Genomic DNA, 14,011 nt, shown 5'->3' with positions numbered 1-14,011 from the left:
CCCTAGATATACCCCTGCAGTGAACTCAGCCATTCAGTATCTCTCTGTCTCCTAGCAGATGTAGACATGCTATCCCTGCACCAGCAACGGTGTTTAGTGGGATTGCAGCACTAGTTGGAAGAAGAAATTCAAAATTTCCTAGCGTGTAGCAGATGGACTCGGCACCAATGGGTATAGTGTACTCCTGATAGCAGTTGGAGACGGATCAGATTTCAATCTGACGTCAGCCCTAGTACATATACCCCTGCAGGAAGTGCAGCTCTCCAGTATTTTCCGTCTCCATTGCAGTTAGGCACTCTATGCACGCTAGCACAGCGTTAGAGTAATTTTACCAAAGAAATCCAAATTAAGAAGAAATCTTATCTCTTCAGACGAGCCCCGCTCTCCTGCAGTGACACCCGTTGGGTACTTCCCCCAGTCAAGATTCCCGAGGTGATTTCCGCGATCCCTTGGAGGTAAGCCTTGGTCCGGCGGCCGACCCTCGGCGGGGACCTAGCCCCCGACATCGGGTGAGGCTGAGAGGCAGCAGGTGCAACCTCGAGCACGGCGGTGAAGGTATTTTCCCTCTCCCCCCGCAGCCGGAGACCGCCCGGAACGAAACCGGGAAGCGCCGGGACAAGGTAAGGTAGAAATCTATTTAAAAGTCTCCTGTCTCCGAAGCTCGAGGAGATGCACAGGTCGCCAGCCTAGACCAGTGCCACCAGGTTGATCTGCCCTAGCAGGGCTAGACCCCGGTCAGATCCGAAGGTCCTCCCATGTGGAGACCCTCTGAGGTGATCGCCATATTGTCCATGTGGTCGTCGTCACCATTTTGGCCCTGTCCGCCACCTCGGTCCGTGAGCACAACGTTGCGCTCACAAGTACCGGGCGCACAAGCGAAGCGCATAGCCACACGCTCACTGTGCTGGGCGCATAATTTCGACCCGTGCGCACATCTCTCTACACACGCGCACCAACCTACGTACGCAGCTTTGACGCACATCTGAGCACACAACTGTATTGTATGCGTACAAGCCATGGCACCACCTGAAAATAAGCTCAAAGCTCAGGGCCTTTGCCCAGCATGCCATATTAGAGCTGCACAGCATGAGGAGACCACAGCCCTGTGTATACAGTGAGAAGAGGCCCTAGGGGACCCAACTCATGGCCCTCCCCAGCTGGAACCGGACCCCAGCCTCTCCAGCGGTACGCCGGACCTAGCATCACACAGCGGGAACCCCCCTAATGGGGCTCCCCAGGGACACGACGCCCCCTAGTCTAGACCCAGCTTCTATCTCCTAGGTCGAATTTTTCAAAGGTCTGCATACCTTCGTCCACATGCAACTGGGGCCTCCTACAATGCGGTCACAGGCCCCACCAGAGGACCTCAACATACTAGGACCCTCTATGACCAGGGAAGTGATCCCACCGCCCAGAAGCCCCACCTTCGGGGACACGGACATCTCAGATGAGGAGTCAGAACCCCTGGAGGAAGGGGAACTCCCTCCAGGGACAGAACCCCACCGAACCATGAGATGCTTCTTCACCAAGGATGAGCTTCCAGACCTGGTCACACACAGCTTAAAAGAGCTTGCCATCCCGGGCACAAGTGCCCCGGGGAAACCTAAGACAACCCCACTTTTGGAGGGACTTCGTCAGACCTCCCGCCATTTCCCACTATTACAAGCTGTCCAGCAACTAATTGACCTGGAATGGGATGCCCCAGAAACCACTTTCAAAGGGGTCCGGGCTCTGGCAGCCATGTACCCTCTGGACCCAGGCGCCAAAGATCTCCTGGCATGTCCGAAAGTGGATGCCATGGTCTGCTCGGTCTCGAAGCGCACTATTATCCCGGTGGAGAGAGGAAGCAGCACTCAAGGATGCTCAAGACATACGTCTGGAATCTATCCTCAAACAGTCCTTTGACGTCTCCGTTATGTCTTTACAGATCGCGGCCTGCTGTACCGTGGTGACACGTGCCTGCTTAGCACAGACCAGGAACAACACTCCTGGGGAAGCCCTGGAACCAGCTGTATCATACCTCGCGGGTGCCACTTCTGATCTGGTACGCACAGCAGCTAGAGGAGTCTCATCCGCCGTGGCGGCCAGAAGACAAATCTGGCTCCGAAACTTGTCAGCCGACGCATCCTCCAAAACGAGACTCACAAGGCTGCCTTTCAAGGGAACATTCCTGTTCGGAAGCGAACTAGAGAAACTAGCCAACAAGTGGGGCGAGTCCCCACTGCCGTGGCTACTGGAGGACAGGAATAAGAGAAACCAGCGATCCTTCCCCCGGACCTCCAGGGGCAGAGGATCACAGTGCTTCAACCCATATAGAAGCTCATATCAAGCGGCCCGCCCCACAGGCCAGAGCCAGTTCTTTCGGAACAAGCACAATAAAAGGGGAGCCAACTCGGACCCAGGCCCCAGCCGCATCCCACAATGAAAATCAGCCGACCCATCCAAAGAAAGAAGCTGTAGTGGGCAGACTGGCCCTATTCTACTAAAGATGGGTCGAGATAACTTCGGACAAGTGGGTCCTATCCTTTTCGAGAGGGATATTACCTGGATTTCTACCACCTCCCTCCGGACAAGTTTGTGGAATCTCCCTGTCACGACCCTTCCAAGAGAATGGCAGTGGAAGCTACACTGACCAGATTACTAGCCTTAGAGATTATAACACCGGCGCCTCCACAACAAATAAATACTGGCCATTATTCCATCTATTTTATCGCTCCCAAGAAGGAAGGAACGTTCAGACCTATCCTGGACCTCAAAGCGGTCAAGCGTCACCTGAAGATTCCTTGCTTCCGCATGGAAACCCTACGCTCGGTAATAAGGGCGATATAACCGGGAGAATTCCTCACCTCCCTGAATCTGTCAGAAGCCTACCTACACATTCCGATCCATCAAGAGCATCAGCGTTTTCTACACTTCTCGATCCTGGGTCGTCATTACCAGTTCTGGGCACTACCTTTCGGGTTAGCCACTGCACCCCGGATGTTCACCAAGATCATAGTGGTGGTGGCAGCAACACTGAGGAAGGAAGGAATCCGCGTGCACCCTTATCTGGATGATTGGCTGATCGGAGCGAAATCCCCAAAGGAAAGCCACCAGGCAACCAACAGAATCAAAACTCTACTAGAGAGCCTCAGGTGGGTGGTCAACACAAACAAGAGCTGCCTGCAGCCTTCCCAATCTCTAGAATACTTGGGAGTCCGGTTCAACACCAAACAAGACAAGGTCATCCTGACACCGACAAGGAGATCAAAACTGATGACCCAGTTACGAACCCTGTTGAGCAAACCGCCCCACAGCATGGGATTACCTACAAATTTTTGGCCTCATGGTATCCACACTGGAAGTAGTCGCATGGGCACAAGCTCACATGAGACCCCTACAACGCTCACTACTATCACGATGGAATCCACTGTCCCAGAACTACACAGTACGGCTTCCGCTCCCGGACAGAGTTCGGGCCCAACCTCGATGGTGGCTGCAAGAAGCCCACCTGAGCCAGGGAACGAGACTATCCTCCCCAACCTGGATCCTACTCACCACGGATACCAGCCTACGAGGATGGGGAGCACACTGCCAGGAGCTAACCGCCCAAGGGCAATGGAACAAAGAAGAGTCGGAATGGAATATCAATCGCCTAGAAGCCTGGGCATTTAAACTAGTGCCTAAGGTTCAGTCACAGACTCTGAGGCAAAGCGGTCAGAGTAATGTCGGACAACGCCACAACAGTGGCCTACATCAACCGTCAGGGAGGAACCAGAAGCCAACAGGTGTCTCTGAAAATAGACCCCCTAATGTCATGGGCGGAAGTGAATCTTCAAGAGATCTTGGCCGTCTACATTGCCGGCAAAGACAATGTCGCAGCGGACTACCTCAGCAGAGAAAGTCTAGACCCAGGAGAATGGAAACTGTCAACCACAGCATTCCAATTGATAGTAAACCGTTGGGGAGCACCAGCCATGGACCTCCTGGCAAACCGGTCCAACTCCCAGGTACCCAGTTTCTTCAGCTGCAAGCGGGAACCACAGTCCCAGGGAATCGATACCCTGGTACAGACCTGGCCACAGGAGACTCTGTTATACGCCTTTCTGCCGTTGCCGTTGCGATCATCCACAAGATAGAACACCACAGGGGGCCAGTACTTCTAGTGGCCCCGGACTGGCCAAGAAGACTGTGGTACACAGACATGCGAAGACTGCTGGCAGGCAACCCCCTGCCACTACCTCCACACAGAGACCTACTCCAACAGGGACCGATCCTCCACGAGGATCCAGCTCGATTCTCTCTTACGGTCCGGCCATTGAGAGGGCTCGCCTAAGGAGGAGAGGATACTCGGGGGCAGTAATTGACACCCTACTCCAAGCACGCAAAGTTCTCCACATCCCTAACATACATAATGATTTGGAGAGTATTCAAATCATGGTGCGAGGATTATGACATCATACTACGCTCAGTCAAAATTCCTGCGATTTTGGAATGCCTACAGAACGGGCTACAGAAGGGATTGTCCCTCAACTCCATCAAAGTACAGGTGGCTGCCTTGTCATGCTACGGAACCAAGAGCGAGAGCGGCAGCATAGTCTCTCCACCCGGATGTCTCCCGCTTCCTGAAAGGAGCCAAGCACATCCGACCACCCCTAAAGTGGCCAGTGCCTCTTTGGAACCTTAACCTGGTCCTAGATTTCCTAGCAGGAACCTCCTTCAGACCTCTCCGAGGCCTGTCTCTCCGACTATTAACGTTGAAGACAACCTTCCTGCTGGCAGTCTGTTCAGCCCGTCATATATCCGAGCTACAAGCACTGTCCTGCCGAGAGCCGTTCCTCAGATTCACCCTTGGAACCATCCAGTTATGCACAGTTCCGTCGTTCCTCCCCAAAGTGGTGTCTCACTTCCATCTCAACCAAACCATCTCACTACCATCGCCAGATGAGCATAAGAATTCGGAAGAAGCTCAAAGTCTATGCCATCTCAACGTCTGCAGACTCCTAGTCCGATATCTGGAAAGGTCGGAATCCGTACGAAAGACGGACCATCTATTTGTCCTTCACAGCGGGAAGAAGCAGGGGGAAGCGGCCTCGCAAGCAGCCATAGCCCGCTGGATCAAAGAAGTCATCAAGGCGGCCTACATGGAAGCAGGCAAGCCACCGCCTTTGCAAGTCAAAGCCCATTCTCCTAGAGCCCAGGCAGTGTCCTGGGCGGAAACCAAGATGCTGTCACCCGCTGAGATCTGCAGGGTGGCGACATGGTCTTCCATCCACAGCACCTCCAGGTTTTACCGCCTGGAAGTTTAGGCTGGGGAGGACACAGCATTTGCAAGGGCAGTACTAAGTGGGTCACAGCAACTTCCCACCCGGTTCGTGAGTAGCTTTTATACATCCCATTGGTCCTGAGTCCATCTGCTACACACTAGGAAATGGAGAAATTACTTACCTGATAATTTCGTTTTCCTTAGTATAGACAGATGGACTCAGCATCTCACCCATGGCTGCCGTTACTCATGGAATTCTCGGGGGACATCCCCGGGAGCGAGTGATTCAAGGGTAAGCCATGCTTTCCTTCATCTAGGACACCCATCCCTACCGGGTGTCGACGTTTCTCGGTTGAGGGCACTGGCGGTCTCCAGCTATAGCCTATTCAACCAGTTCAAATTAATCAAGTTAACCAAGTTATTCAAATTATTCAGTCATACATATATCCACAATGCTTTTCGAGGAGAATACTGAAGAGCTGCACTTCCTGCAGGGATATATGTAGTAGGGCTGACGTCAGATTGAAATCTGATCCGTCTCCAACTGCTATCAGGAATACACTATACCCATTGGTCCTGAGTCCATCTGTCTACACTAAGGAAATCGAAATTATCAGGTAAGTACTTTCTCCATTTTACCTACTAAATTGGGAGAAAAATCGAGCCCTGCTCTCCTGTGGTGATACGTAAGGATCCCTCCCCCAGTTGAGAATTCCTGATGCGATTTCCAAGATCCCGCAGAGGTATGCCTTGATCCGGTAGCTGGTTTCTGGCGTGGAATCTGCTGCTGAAGCAGCTGAAAGGCGGTGGTGAAGGCCTAAGTCCTCTTCCCCCGCAGCCGGAGACCGTCTCTGTACTCAGCCAGTAAGCGCTGAGCCCAGATAAGTAGAGAAGAACTCCTATCCAGAGATGTGAAAAAGCTTCGGTATGTCTTTCCCCCGGTCTCCTCACTCGGCGTGCTGTACTAACGTCGTTCCTGATCCCGTTAGGGATAGGGAAGGGGGTTTCTGAGCTGGTTGAGCAGCCCCCCGATGGGCTAGGCCCTGCTTCAGGCTCTGTGCGCACTCCACCTGGTGGGCCACGGTGGTGCGATCTTGCACGCGGTTTGTTGTGGCGCCATTTTCCTCCATTGTTTGTTGGTATGCGCGATGCGGGACGGCCCTTTGTGCGCACATAACCAAGCGCATAACTACATGCACAACTGGCCACTTAGATTTACGTGCACCGAGGCAGGTCTGTGTGTGCTCGAGAGGCACTATCCGGCTGAACGCACAAGCTACAGAGTTTTATGGCCCCAGCAGCAAAGAAGCTCAAGCAACACTTCCTTTGTGCTGCCTGCCATATTAGGGCTGCACAGTCTGACCTGGAATCCTTCCTGTGTCAGCATGTGAGGAAGCACAGGGAGGGCTGGACTGTCAGAAATTTTCCAAGTCTGGCCCCTCCCAGTCGGAGGATGGGTCAGCCACAACCTTATCTGGTAGCACCCCAGACCTGAGCAATTCCGGGGCTGCATCCTCCCCGGAATAGGGGTGTTCAGTGGCACCTACCCCAGTTCCTCCTGGGCTAAATATGGACCCGGCGGCCTTCTCTTGGTTGGAATTCTTTTAGGGCCTACAAGCCTTTGTTCAGTCTCAGTCAACTACTACCCCTGCCCGGTCTGAGCCTCAGCTGGGAAGGTCTCGGGACATGCCTTGTCTCACCAAGGGTATCCCTGACGGGAATCCAGACACCACGGACAACAAAAGGGATGCGGACTCATTGGAGGATGGGGAAATCCCTCCAGGCCTGGAGCCATACTGGACCATGCTTCGATTTTTCCACAGAGATGAATTACCAGCCCTGGCCTCCCAGACCCTGAAGACTCTGGGAGTTCTGGCACGGATCCTATGTCTGAACCAAAGAAGAATCCCATCCTGGTGTGTCTACGGAAAGCCTCTTGCTATTTCCCGATGCTGGAAGCCATCCAGGAGTTGATTGACCTGGAATGGGATGCCCCTGAAGCCAGTTTTAAAGGAGGTCGAGCCTTGGAGGTCTTATACCCTCTGTACCCGGCGGCCAAAGAACACTTGCATTTCCCAAAGGTGTATGCCCTGGTCTGCGCTGTCTCGAAGCGAACAACTATCCCAGTAGAGGAAGGAGCAGCCTTGAAGGATGCTTACGATAGGCAGTTGGAATAAATCCTTAAGCAAGCCTTCGACACGACAGCAATGGACACTGCAGATCACTTCCTGTTGTGCCCTGGTGGCTCATTCGTGTCTGCTTCTCTCTCTCTCTCGAGAGGCAGATAGCTCAGGGACACATACCAGAGAGGCAATCAAGCCCACCACGGCTTTCCTAGCGGATGTAAGCTCGGACCTAGTATGCACCTCGGCCAGAGGAGTAGCCTCAGATAGCTATGGTTGTGAAATTGGTCAGTGGAAATGACTTTTAAGGCGAACCTCACAAAGATGCCCTTTAAGGAATCCCTCCTATTCGGAATCGAATTTGAAAAGCTAGCCAGTAAGTGGGATGAATCTCCAGTGCCTCGGCTACTGAAAGATAAGAAAAAGAATTTGCAGTACCCCTCACCCATGAGGGGTCGGGCTAGGGCTCCCAGTGCTTCTGGCCCTCAGAAACTCGTCATTTCAGACATCTCAGCCCTTGGGAAGGTCTCAGTCCTTTCGGAATAGACAACCAAAAAGAGGAATGGTTTCGGGCTCAGGTTTGACCCGAACTTCCCAATGAAGTTTGGCCGACCTATCCACAGGACGAGGAGATAGGGGGCCGACTATCCCTCTTCTTTCAGCGGTGGGTCGAGATCACGTCAGACAAATGCGTACTGGACATCATACGAGAAGGATACGTTCTGGAATTTCACAGCATCCCTCGGGACATGTTCATGATGTCACCTTGCCACTCCCAGCACAAGTAACCGGCAGTGGAATCCACATTGATAAGGCTCCTCAGTCTGAGGGCTATAACCCTGGTACCTACACCCCAAGTAAATACGGAGCGTTATTCCAACTCTTTCTTCGTATCCAAGAAGGAAGGTTCATTCTGATCCATCTTGGATCTCAAGAGCATCAATCGCCATCTGCGGATAATTCACTTCCGCATGGAAACTCTTCGCTCCGTCATAATGGCCGTACAACCGGGAGAGTTCTGAACATAACATATACTGGGTCAGACCAAGGGTCCATCAAGCCCAGCATCCTGTTTCCAACCGTGGCCAATCCACTGGATCTCTGAGGCCTACCTTCATATTCCAGTCTGTCAAGACCACCAGCGTTTCCTACACTTTGCAGTACTGGGCCACCATTATCAGTTCCAGGCTTTGTCCTTCGGCCTGGCAACCGCCCCCAGAGCTTTCTCCAAAATTATGGTGATCCTGGAAGCAGCACTGAGGAAAGAAGGGATTCTGGTGCACCCTTACTTAGACGACTGACTGATCCGGGTGAAGTCATTGGAAGCCTCCAGGTGACCAGCAGGGTCAGGTCCCTCCTACAGGAACTCGGTTGGGTCATGAACATGGACAAGAGCAGCCTCAAGTCCTCCCAGTCTTTAGAGTACCTGGGAGTCTGGTTCAACACCAAGCAGGACTTGGTCTTCCTCCCTCCCTCAAGGATAAGGAAACTGATTGTACCAAGTGCATTGGTTGACGAACACTATGCGCCCCAGAGTGTAGAGCTACCTCCAGGTCCTCTGGAGGTAGCTCTACACTCTACCTTGCCCATGGTACTACTTCCAGGGTTGACATGGCGTCAACCCTGGAAGTAGTACCATGGGCAAGGGCACAAATGCGGCCACTCCAATGCTCCCTGCTGTCATGTTGGAACCCACTGTTTCAAGACTACTCGATTTGCCTTCACCTACCGATGGAAGAATGTTCTCGGCTCTAATGGTGGCTACAGAAAGTTCACTTAAGCAAGGGTGTAAGCCTGTCCCCACCGAACTGGATCGTCCTAACAACGGACGCGAGCCTCCGAGGGTGGGGAGCTCACTGTTCGGAATTGACAACCCAGGGGCGATGGACCGAGGAAGAGGCGCGCTGGAACATAAACTATCTGGAAGCATGCCTGCTGTTCAGCCACAGGCTCCAGGGACAAGCAGTCTGAGTGATATAGGCTACCGCTGTTGCTTTGTCAGACATCAACCGGCAGGGAGGAACCAGAAGCCACCAAGTGTCTCTGGAAATAGACATCCTTATGGAATGGGCGGAGTTAAACCTACAAGGGATCTCTGCCTCCCACATCATGGGAAAAGACAACGTCAGAGCAGACTTTCTCAGCAGGATGAATCTGGATGCAGGGGAATCGACGTTGTCGACCAGAGCCTTCCAGCTCCTAGTAGATCGCTGGGGCCTCCCATCCATCGACCTACTGGCTACATCTCACAATGTGAAGGTCTCCCGATTCTTCAGTCGCAGACGAGATCAGCACTTCCAAGGGATCAACTTCCTTATCCTGATCTGGCCAGAGAAGGACTTACTGTACGCCTTCCCTCCATAGCCTCTACTCGGCAAGATCATCCGCAAGATCGAACACCAGAGAGGATTGGTCCTTCTGGTGGCCTCTGAGTAGCCCAGACATCCGTGGTATGCAGACAGGTGGATGCTTCTCGTGGAGAGTCCCCTTTGCCTCCCCCCTGCACAGGGACCTTCTCCAACAAGGTCCGATTCTTCACGGGGCCCCAACTTATTTATTTTTTTTTATTTATAGTTTATTAGAATTTTTACAAAGTATAAAAAATGCAAAAAATCAAAGAAATACAATTGCATATAACAAAATTAAATCAAGAACCAATTTACAGGCATCCTTCCTCTATATGACAAAATTTTAGTCCACTAGATGGGAGGGTATAAACTAATACATAAACAATATAAGAAATTGTAATTCAAATAATTACATTAAGCTGGATCTATTTTTATTTTTACAGCTACTTTATATCTCAACCTGTTTCTTTATCAACCAAAAATGTTTCCAGGTGTGACGGATCCTGAAAAATAAATCTATTCTTTTGATAAACTATAAGGCATTTACAGGGGAACCTCAAGAAATATGTTGCCCCTAAGGACAATACTCTAGGTTTCAGTAAAAGAAATTGCTTCCTCCTGTACTGCGTGAATCGCGAAACATCTGGAAATACTTGAACCCTATATCCACAAAATAAATGTTCCCTATTTCTAAAGTATTTCTGAAGAATATTAATTTTATCTTTCTCTCTGCAGAAAGTCACTAACAACGTAGCTCTCTACGGAATATCATCTACTGATGATTCTAGGAAGGAGGTTAAATTTGGGGACGTTTGCTGAACACTGTCCATTCCTTCCTCTCCTTCCTGTCTCTTAATTCTTGAACTCAATACATAATAAATTTTGGAAATAGATTGATCATCTACATTTAATATAGACACATTTTCAACTAGATATTTTTTCAGTAATTCAGTAGCAGAGAGAAGCCTAGTCATGGGAAAGTTCAAAAACCTTAAGTTTTTAGCCCTATTCTCATTCTCTAGGCTCTCTATCTGTCTATGATTAACCAGGCTATCCTTAATAAAGGAGTTATTTGCTGTTTGTAAAGTTGTTATCTGCACTGTATTAGCCTTTCCTACTTCCTCTAATTGTTTCAAGCGATTATCATGCATCTGCAAAACATTTTTCATTTCCATATTCCCTTTGTTAGTTTGGTCCATAAAGCCAGTCATTATTTTCTGCAGGTCATTGATTGCTTTCCATACATCAACCAGAGTCACTTTCTGCGGGTCAATGATTGCTGGACTAAAAACCTGTAGTCCAGTCACATCACTAGTTCCCGACTCTTTCACTTCCCCAACTTGTGTGGGGTGTAGATTTGCATTATTCATTTCTACCACCTCCAGGCCTGATTCAATAGGGACATTTAACTCCAACTGTGATTGAGATTGTAGCTGTTGGCATGGGTTGTCTGAAGCTCCAGATGAAAAGGATATATCTGGAATTGTATTGCGGGCTGTTTGACTTACCCCCGCCTTACAATGTGTAGGTCCATCGGGCCCCTCGCCTCCATAGACGCTGGAGAAGACGACCAAATTTTCGGCTTCCTTTTCCTACCCATCGGATAAGAAAAAGTCACAAAGAAGATTTCCAAAACATTTTTACCAAGGGACGCGCCAGTGGCTGCATGCCGCAACTGGCCCGGCTTTATCCCAGCGTTTTGGCCCTTCCTAGTGACGTCAGTTTGGGGGCGTGGCTTCGGGGCGATTCGATGGAACAGCTCACCAGGTGTAATCGGAGCTCTTTAACCTGCCCTCCTCTGCCAACCTCTCGGACGAGAGGTTTCCAGCTGTAAATCCTCCTGGCCCCAACTTGATTCTGTCTTGCAGTCTGGCCCTTGAGAGGGCTCGCCTGATAAACACGCTGAAGTTCTCAACATCCCTGGTGTACATATGGATTTGGAGAATTTTTGAGGCCTAGTGTGAGGAACGCGGGGTGCCCCCATGAACGACCAAGATCCCCTTGATTCTGTAATTTTTATAGGACGGCCTGAACAAAGGATTGTCCCTCAACTCTTTGAAGGTCCAGGTGGTGGCGCTCTCCTGTTTCAGTGGCGAGGTGAACGGAACCCGCCTGTCGATGCATCCGGACTTGGCCCGTTTCCTAAAAGGGGTTAAACACCTCTGACTACCCTTAACGTGGACGGTCCCCCTATGGAACCTCAATCTAGTATTGGACTTTAGCAGGGCCTTCCTTTAAGCCACTGCACAGTTTGTGTCTACGCCTGTTAACCCTGAAGATTGTATTCTTGGTGGCTATATGCTCGGCTCGTTGCATTTTTTTTTAATTTTAAATTTTCAGATATATTACAATATCATTTTACGAAAGTATAGAGATTTTGTACACCTTATTTTCCAAGGTAAAAAAATTATAACAAAGGAAATAGAGAATGGTTTACACATTCTAACACAATCTCTTAATATATTTGGAAATTCAGAGCCAAGATAATGAAAGAAAATATGGAGCTCACATTTATTTATTTATTTATTTGTTGAGTTTTATATACCGTCATTCGGTAAAGCCATCATAACAGTTTACAAAATATAAAATTTATCACTTAGTATAAAGAAATAAACCTCTCTATAAGGCGATCACCCTTTATCCCAATTACACACTTGAGCCCCTGAGTTGTTCTGGCTCTAGAAATACATAACTTTCTTGTTGATATTTCAATAGACATTTGCATGGATATTTCAGTCATAGTAGCCCCTCGGTTTATCACCTCTGAAGTCATCTGCAGGAATTTCTTCCTGCGTTCTTGTGTGGGGCGTACTAAGTGGATAAATCCAGATATTTTGCCCATAATATTTAATCATCCTGTTTTTGAAGTAAAACTTTAATACCATATTTCGGTCATATTCAAAAGCGAATGATATCAACAATGTTCCCCTTGTGGTAATCTATCTGAGTGGATAATTCAAGAATCTCAGTAATATTCATAGACTGTTGTTCTCTTGCTTCTATACCATCTGTATTTAATGGTTTGCGTGAAATGAAAAAAGCTTTTGTAATCACTGGTGTCGCCTCCTTTGGAATTTTGAGGCATTCCATCAGATAAGATTTATATATCTCCATCGGCAACATTTTTTTCAAAATAGGAAAATTAACTAGTCAGATTTAAAAATTTGAGCAAATTTTCAGTTTTCTCAAATTTTTTCTCGATGATGTTTTCAGACTTAGTTAAGTTTGATTGAATTTTTTGATTGATGTTACTCTTTTCCACATTTTCAGTTATTTTTTTCTGTTGAATAACAATCTTCTCAGTATTTAGACTTTTTTTTTTTACTTATTTCAAGAAATGCTTTAGTTAAAGACTGTACTCTATAGAGACTAAAGCATTCCAGTGTCTAGAGTCACAATGGGTGGCTTCCGTAACGTAAACACAGCCCCTGGAGCTCTATTCAATAGTTCTGTTGGTGTAATAATGCTGTTGTCATATACCGGTGGAGCTGGCTCATCGCATTTCTGAACTCCAGGCGCTGGTTGTCATGTCGGGAGCCGTTTATTCCAGGAACAGTACAGCTTCGCACCGTCCCTTCCTTCTTACCAAAGGTAGTTTCGGAGTTTCCTTACCGTCCCCGGATAGATGCAAGGACAGGGAAGACTACTGCCTCCTACGCCACTTAAACATCAGTAGGCTTTTAGTACGGTAACTGGTGCGTAAGACAGACCACTTGTTCATTCTTCACGGGGGAAGAAAACAAGGGGAAGCAACTTCACAAGCTACCATAGCTTGCTGGATCAAGGAAGTGATCATGGGAGCTTATGTAGAGGCAGGGAAGCCTTTACCCCTTCAGGTTAAAGCTCATTCCACTAGAGCCCAGGCAGTATCCTGGGCCGGAAGCTAAGCTACTGTCTCCCATCGACAACTGTCGAGCAGTGACGTGGTCTTCCTTGCACTCCTTCTCCAGGTTCTATCACCTGGACGTCCAGGTCCGAGAGGACACATTCTTTGCGAGGGCGGTGCTAACCAGACCACGGGCAGCCTCCTGTTCCATTTGGGAGTAGCTTTTGTACATCCCATTGGTCCTGAGTAAATCTGGCAACACACTAGGAAATGGAGAAATTACTTACCTGATAATTTCTTTTTCCTTACTGTAGACAGATGGACTCGGCATCCCACCCAAGCTGCCCATGAACGGTACCAAGGAATCGCCCATGAGGTGAATCTCAATTCCATGAGGTTACGGGTAAGCTGTCGCCCTATCCCTAGTTCAGGGCATCTATAGTATTGCTAGGATTTAGCGCGTATGTTT

General features: G+C 49.3%; 1 protein-coding gene across 3 annotated transcripts in view; it reads left to right on the top strand.

Moving 5' to 3' along the window:
* RAD54B (RAD54 homolog B) overlaps positions 1 to 14,011 on the top strand; it is a 203,049-nt gene that overhangs the window by 2,360 nt on the left and 186,678 nt on the right. The window lies entirely within an intron of this gene.

Source organism: Rhinatrema bivittatum, chromosome 2, assembly GCF_901001135.1.
Source record: "Rhinatrema bivittatum chromosome 2, aRhiBiv1.1, whole genome shotgun sequence".
Classification (NCBI taxonomy): domain Eukaryota; kingdom Metazoa; phylum Chordata; class Amphibia; order Gymnophiona; family Rhinatrematidae; genus Rhinatrema; species Rhinatrema bivittatum.
The sequence above is the reverse complement of the archived record's forward strand: the minus strand, read 5'-3'. Positions and strand labels throughout refer to the sequence as shown.